This window comes from Mus caroli, chromosome 9 (assembly GCF_900094665.2).
Source record: "Mus caroli chromosome 9, CAROLI_EIJ_v1.1, whole genome shotgun sequence".
Classification (NCBI taxonomy): Eukaryota; Metazoa; Chordata; class Mammalia; order Rodentia; family Muridae; genus Mus; species Mus caroli.
The window spans coordinates 80,733,433-80,741,585 of NC_034578.1; positions in this window are offsets into that span (position 1 = coordinate 80,733,433).

Here is an 8,153-nt window from a genome sequence, read left to right on the forward strand (position 1 = left end):
TGTATATTATACTTTGTATAAGATATACTTTGTTATCTTAATTTAAAAAGTGTTTATTAGCAACATATCATTTGCTAGCAACAGATGAAGCAAACAGTCAGGGGAAATGTGCCTTTTTTGCTAAAGCGTGGGAAGCAGAGCCTCTTGAGANCTGGTCAGCATGCAGTGCCTGTGACCTGGGCTTTGTAAAGAGCAGTTTTTCCCTGAAGCCTGTTNAGTACTTTCGGTGAGCCGCGTCTGTGGCCACAGACAGTGGTTGCATCCCAATGGTCCCGGCTTGTGCTGCGGATGGCTGTGCTCCTGAGCATCTGGGGTGAAGCCCCCTGTTCTTCCTCTGTGTCTTCGCTGGACTCAATTTCCACCACCTGCCTTCCCTCCCCTCACTCTGTTTTATTCAGTGGGTAATTGTTAGTTTTTTTACTCAGTACTTTAGGCAGTGTCTTAATGCAGGCATTTGATATGAGACATAGAGTCCTTGCTTTAAACATTTTGAGTTTATTAAAAGGAATAGATGATAAACTGTGATTTAGTGTGGAATATAATACAACACAGTCAAACAGAGCACTGTGGGACTGTAAAATCTTTGATAATGTGCGATATGTGGGATTGTAAAATCTTTGATAAGTGCGATATGTGGGATTGTAAAATCTTTGATAAGTGCGATATGTGGTAGGTCATGTAGTGGAGGGTGAACATGATCCTAGAATGAAAGTGAATTCAGTCTGTGTATAAAGGGGTATAATTCTAGGGATGAGCATGGTTTTGATATGGCTAGAGTGCCGCAGGAAAGGCTGTAGTTTGAGGTCAAGATCGACAAGTAGGGATCAGAACCCAACAGTCTGGAACACAATCTTCCAGAACTTATCTTCGTGTGGAAGAAACCCCTATAGCTGAACTGGCTTCCATCACTATAAATTCCAAGTTTCCAATAAATATGCATAAAAGAGACTTTCTAGGACTCTTGACAAATAGTTGTAAGTAAGTGATCCTTGCTGTTACCATGTCAAGCAGTGCCATGTAATTAAAGGATTTTAAGCAGAGGACTAACAGATGGATGTTCTAGTTAGAATGGGTAGGCTGAGAGATCTATTAAAACACTCTCTCCATAATCTAATTGAGAGATTTGAAGGTCTTCAACAACTAAGAGGTAGGGTTGGCAGGCAATGTAGCTTTTAGAGAGTAGGAGAATGAATCTGAAAGAAAGTCTTGATTCATGAGAAAGGTGTGAGGCAAGGACTGAAGTCNTTGCTGGAGAGTCTGGGAATCAAAAGAAGATGCACACTAGGCTTATTAAGAGGGGTGTGGCTTCACTGAGTTAAGGATATCATTGGGAAAAGTGGTCAGTATTGTGAGTAAAGTCTTGAAAACACAAATACAGATTACTGTCTCAATGAGGAGAGAGATGCAGCACATCGCTTCCCCTTGTCTATGGTTTCTATCATTCTGCTTACATTTATGTAATTGTTTCTTAAATATATAATAATATAATATAGTATAAATAATATAATAATGTACTCAAAGCTTAGTGGTAGTCATGCTGGGGATTTTATTACAGGATATAGCCGTAATTATTTCACCTTATGATTAAAACGTATTGTAAATCTCATTGCAGACAGTCTTCGAGTCAAGCTTTGTCGAAGTTATTCACATAGAGGGAAGATAGCATACATATAATGACTAGGTGCTGTTTGGGATTTTAGGCATCCTCTGGAAGACTTAGCGCATTCTGCGTGGATGGGGGTGTTTACTGTGGTTGGAAATGGGCTTAATCATTATGATGAGGCTATCTGCTTAGCAGAGAATGCCGTTGACTTGGTTTGAATGCTCCCTGGCAGCCTCCCTAACTCCTCTGCCTTCTCCCCTTCCCNGCCAGCTCATGGAGTCAAACTTTTAATATCTCTCAGATCTGTCCTCCTCTTGTATTGCCCCAATAAATTCAAAATGAGCTCAGAAACTGCAAAGCCTAAAAGAAAAATATGGAAAAATAACAGCCNGNAAGGTGAGCATCCTCTAAGGAAATACAAATAACTTCCCGTGTTTCTCCTGTTCAGTGTGGTGTCAGCCGTAGTTCTATCCTAGGGGCCCTTTATTATATTGGGGCATACTCCTTTTATTCCCTGTAGCTTTTCCTGTGCTCACGAGAGGGCCCCCTTGCTCCCTTCTGGAAGCCAGGTCCCAGAGCCATGTAGGTCATTAAGCAAAAACTCAGTCAGTGATTTAAATGAGTTGTTTGTGTCCCACTGTCACTCTTGATTTATCTGAAGGTGAGTACTGTTCTTGCTGTCCTTGCTGTTAGAAGGACTGATAGGTGAACTGCTTATTTTTACATCACCACTCCACTGAACAGAAATCCATCCTGGTTTGTGTTTGTAACCTGGAAAGTGGACAGTGCCATTCTGTGTTGCGTGCTTCACCGTTCTGCACTGTGACCTGGTGACAGAGGTTTTTTTTTTTTTGCTTTTTGTTTTAAAATAAACTAGGGGTACTTTTCTTTTTTTATTGAGTCTGTGAAAGAGGTTTGTATTCCCATGTTGACCAGTCAAGTTTCAGAGGCTAGTAAAATTAGTTCTCTGAAAGAAGCCATTTCTTTGTTTCATTACACACATATGATGGCTTTTGCGATTTAGTCTCTTTAAATAGTTCCTTTAATACCCACTTAGCGCTATAATCCTTAAAAATCGAGTTGTATCCTTAAAGAAAATGACAAATGATTTAAAATGTTTCTGTGTGGGTTAGCTTCTTTGCTGTTATGAACAAAACAATGAATAGAAGTAATGCTGAATAGAAATAATGGAGAGCTTTACTCTGGCCCATGGTTCCAGAGCAGCGGTCCTCGGCCTTCCTANTGCTGCTGACCCTCAGTACATATAGTTCCTCACTTTGTGAAGATCCCCAACCATAAAATCATTTTGGTGCGACTTCCTAACTTTAATGTTGCTACTGTTATGAATCATAATGTAAATGTCTGATATGTGACCACAAGGGGGTTGCAACCCACAAGTTGAGTAGCATTGGTTTAGAGCATTTGGTTTATAGTTTGCTTGGTCCCAGGTCATTGGGCAGGACAGCATGGTGGCAGGAAGGAATGAGGGAGAGAACGTCCAGGTGATGCAGGCAGAACACTGAACGGGGAGAAGCTGCCCCTCTGTTGTTTTTCTCATTTACTTCGCCCAGACCCCTGTCAAGTAGACAGTGCTGCTCACCATCAACCTTCTAGCCACCAGGAACCTGTATATGCTCTCCCAGACATGTCTGGGTATTTTCTCACGACCGTTTAGGTGATTCTAAACCAAACCAAATNGGCACTCAGCAGTCACAGGCATGATTTTACTACCTTATTTGATATGGAATAATATCTTACATTTTTCTATTAATANATATTATATAAGCATTATAATATAATTATAGTGTATGTAATATGTACATATATATTATGTATTAAATGTATATATAATATGTCCATATTACATATATATTATGTATTAAATAAAGGTATCACTTAAAATATTTTCAAATAAACTAAAGAGTTGGCTTTGCACTAAAGATTACTTGTTGTTCTCACAGAAGACTTGGGGTTGGTTCCAAGCACTCGCATAATACCTCATAACCATCCAAAACTCTAACTCCAGAATGCCCTCTTCTGACCTCTGTCAGCACCAGGCATGCATGTGGTGCCAATATGTGTGTGTAGACAAAACACTCATATACATAAAACAAAATAAAAATATTTCCAACTACAGTACATTCATGTCAAATGTTATAAATGATAGACATCAGAAGATGTGTTTATGTGTCCTGGCCAATTCTGGTGACCACCTTGCGCAACTTGTTAGGCTAAATGAAGCAGCATGGTAAATTCTCCAAGATATGCTAGGCATGGGTTGTCAGCCTGACATGCATTCTTCTTGTTTAGGTTGACTGTGCTTTCTGAAGAAACAGCTAATTTTCTCAGTTTGTCATGCCTCTTAAGTAGGCAGCAATATTTGTAATTTTGGAAGATCATTTTAGTTTGTTTTTTTTTTAACATAATTCAACGTATAGCTCAGATTAGTCCATGAATGTTTGCAAGGGCTATCATCTCCTTTCATGAGTGAGTTCATGGTTATAAGAAATATGGTTATGGTTAGAGATTAATTACTGCTAATGAATTCCCTGCTAAACTGCAAACAGTTAAATCAGTGCTTATTGCAAAAAGCCCAAACAAACAAAAAAACCAAACAGCAGTTGAAAATAAAGACTATAAATAGAAACCAAATGGTTTATTATTTGATTTCAGTATTAATTTGATTTTCAGTATTAATGCAGATATTCCAAATGATATTTCAATTTGCAGAGATGTCCCGAAAAATTGCATTTGATTGAGAAATGTTGAATGTTTTTATTATTCTTTTTCAAAATAGGAAGACTTGACAGTTTTTGGAGAGTCTTTACAACTTAAGTCCTTTGGGGGAATCAGGTACCAATATTAGCTATTTAAAGTAGTTTTGTGTACCAGATGGCACAAGATACGTATTTATTTTCATCAAAATTACTAGCTAAAAGTTGTAATGACATGGCTCAGTAGGCCGAGGCACGTGCCATGCAAACCTGGTGACCTGACTGTGACCTGAAAATCTGCCTAGAGGATGAGAGAACTGACATCATAGAGAACTGACGTCACAGAGCTTGTCTCTCCCTCCACCAACTAGAACAATTTCTGAAGTCTGCAGGTATCTTTATGTTTAAAGATCGCTCTGTGTGATTCACACATTCAAACTTACATCTGAAGCTCCCATAGCTGTGATTACGCCACTCTTTGTAACACGCCATGGCTACTCCTGTGTTTTGATAGGATTAGATTGCTCTCAGCCCTGCATTTATTTCCTGAATCAATTTTAGATCCCCAGCTGATGGTTTTGATAGTACAAAATACGTACTTTGAAACAGGCCCGTAGTGTCTTGGTCTTTCCTGAGCTGGCTTCAACTTTCCTATGGTCCTTAAATCATTTTCCCCCTTTGTTCTCATACTCTTTACTTTTGCCATGAATACCTCTAGTCAGCAGTCAGAGAAACTCAAATGCAGCTTTGTCTTTCATCTCATCTCATCTCATCTCTTAACAATCTTCTGCCTCAGTGCTTGACCTCCAAATTTATACTCCATGTTTTTCTACGCATGTACTTTTCTGGGCATAGATTCCTAACTTAAGTATATATAGCAGACCATCTTGAATGTATTTTGTGACTAATATTCTAATATCATATAATCCTATATATTTTTTATTAGAACCACCTTTCATGCCGTAGGTCCAAAAGCAGATCAAGTACTGCACATATGTTGATAAAATATTATGGAATCTCAAATATGATGAATATTTAATTTTGTGGGAAGCTAATAACTTAATAAATTAAATGCAGTATTTATTTCAGTAAGACATGAATCGTTCAATAAAATAGGACCTAGGTTGACCAGTGTTTAAACTGAGTCTCAGGAGCCACAGCCACACAGGTGTTGGCTGCAATCTGCCATAGAAAGATGCCACACGGCCATCTCTTTGGCTGTTCAGAGAACCCCATATTTCCTCTTGNTTTTCCTTTCTCCTTTCCTGCCTTCTTGCCTCTGCAGACCCCTCTTTTCCTTCTGCCTTTCTTGACAGCTTCGCCATGCCACCCTTAGCAAACATGCAGATCTTTGTAGAAAATACATAGTTCCTCTTTCACCACAGGTGGACTAGGCATTATTAAGGAGTAGTTTCTTAATGAGAACGTCCTGTACCCCAGTAGGTGAGAAATAGAAGTCCCTGTGGTACTGGATCCAAGTTAAGGAATGAGGTTGGGTTCAGGCAATCCCTGCTCTGTGTAGTTGATCAAAGGTGGTACTTACATAAAACAATATAGAAACACCATTTGAAAAGCATTTTAGAGTTACTCTTCTGTCAGTAAGAGCACTGTATGTTTGTGTCAAGGTAGAGTGATTCTTCCTACATCGCCTTTCACCATAAAGAACATAAAGAACCAGGTCTTTGCTGATTTTTTTTTCTTTCAAAAAAGACATTCTCTAGAAGGGTGGGCATAGATCACTGCTTGTCTGTGCTGTTAGTTTTCCATGAGGATATCATAGCTATTAGTAGATTAGCTATTGATAGAGAATGATTTTCTAAAGCTAAACACATAATTGAGAGACATTATACCCAAACTATGAAATGAAGGGAAAAAATATCCAGTATAGGGGGTCCAAAATACCACTTTAAAATAAGTTTTCATAAGAACAAGCTAAATAAAAACATGCCCATTGGTACAGTACCCTTCTAGAAAAACCCTCAATTTGAAATGCTGGTTGCACTCTTTGAAGAAATTACGAAGTACTTACAAGTTCATTTGGTATGACTTTTCTTACCACTTACGTCGTTACTGAAGATTGGGAAGAAATGTTATCTATTCATTCCCCAAAAAGCATTATCTTAGTAATTTAACCCACCTTCTTCATGGTGTTATTTCATTGAAAACTCTTTTCTGAACATGAGGGCTTGGCTCACTGATAGACCAGGACACACTCTTGGCTTTCCGTATTTTCTGTGAGGATGCCAGTCTGTTATGCTCATGTGTGCTTAGGGACAAACAGACAGGCATATCTGGTGAAGGACAGTTTGTCTTTGGAAGTCTACTGCTTAGGACTGTGGCATCAGCAGACTCTCTACCATCCATAACATTTTACATTTTTGTAGATTACAGCTCTTCATTATTAGTGGAAGTTTCCATTAGCATGTTTTTTTTGTTTGTTTTGTTTTTTTTTGTCACAGAAGTGAAATACAATCATCTCTAATCTACTTCATGTATTAGCTAGTTTTCTGTCACTATGACAAAGGAGGAAGACCTTCTGTTTTCAGAGGGTTCAGTCCATAATAGGGGAGAGGCAGTTACAGGACAGAGCAGTTAACATCATGGTTAACCAGAATATAGAGAAAAAGGAGAATGCAGGGAGAAGCAGATTTAACATCCCCACCCACCCCCACAGGGACACACCTCCAGCAGCCTTCATTTTTTTACAAGCCCCCACCACCTTTCTTCACTACCATTCTTTATGGTTTTTGTCTTTGTTTTGGGTTCTTGGGCATTAAGTTACCCAAATTCACCATCATATTATCGTCTATTAAGGGCTGCATCCATTTGGTGTGTGCGTGTNCATGCGTGTGCATGTGCATGTGTGCATGCCTGGGTGCATGTGTGGTAGAACCCTCATGGTCTAATTGCATCTAGAGATACCATCACAGATATACTTTGAGTTGTGCTTTCCTAATAATCAAACACTTCTTAATTACTAGGGAGTAGATTATGAATATTAACTATCAAACCGGTCTTTTAATCCCAGCACTCAGGAGGCAGAGGAAGGCGGATCTCTGAGTTTGAGGCCAGCCTGATCTATGGAGTGAGGTCCAGGTCAGTTAGAACGACACAGAGAAACCTTGATTCAAAAAACTCAAGAGGAGGAGGAAGAGGAGAGGAGGAAAAGAAGTAGGAGAGAAAAAGGAAGAAGAAGAGGAGGAGGAAGAAGAGAAGGAGGAAGAACAGGATTAACTATCACATTTATCTTTTTGAGATTTGTAAGCCAACCCTTCATGTATGGGTTTGTCATTTTTGTGTTGGTTTTCACGATCGTTTGGTTATTGGTANCCAGACTCGGCTGCTTTGGATCCTAAAGTTCCTTTACTTGATGGAGAAACACTCAGATGCACAGTGACAGTGGAGTTCCTGCTTCTGTGTCAGGGAGATGAGCTGAAGGCAGCAGAGACTCTGTGCCTTTGTTTCCTCCATTGTCCAGGTACTGAAAGTGCTGTTTATACTTCAGGAAGCTCCTGGATTTTTATGTATCTGCCTGGCTAGCTGTGGGNACACAGAGGACCTGGTCAGTCATGGAGTAATACTAGTTGTTGGGACACAGAGGACCTGGTCGGTCATGGAGTAATCCTAGCTGTGGGGACACAGAGGACCTGGTATGTTGTGGGGTAATCCTAGTTGTGGGGACACAGAGGACCTGGTCGGTCATGGAGTAATTCTAGCTGTGGGGACACAGAGGACCTGGTTGGTCATGGAGTAATCCTAGCTGTGGGGACACAGAGGACCTGGTCGGTCATGGAGTAATCCTAGCTGTGGGGACACAGAGGACCTGGTCGGTCATG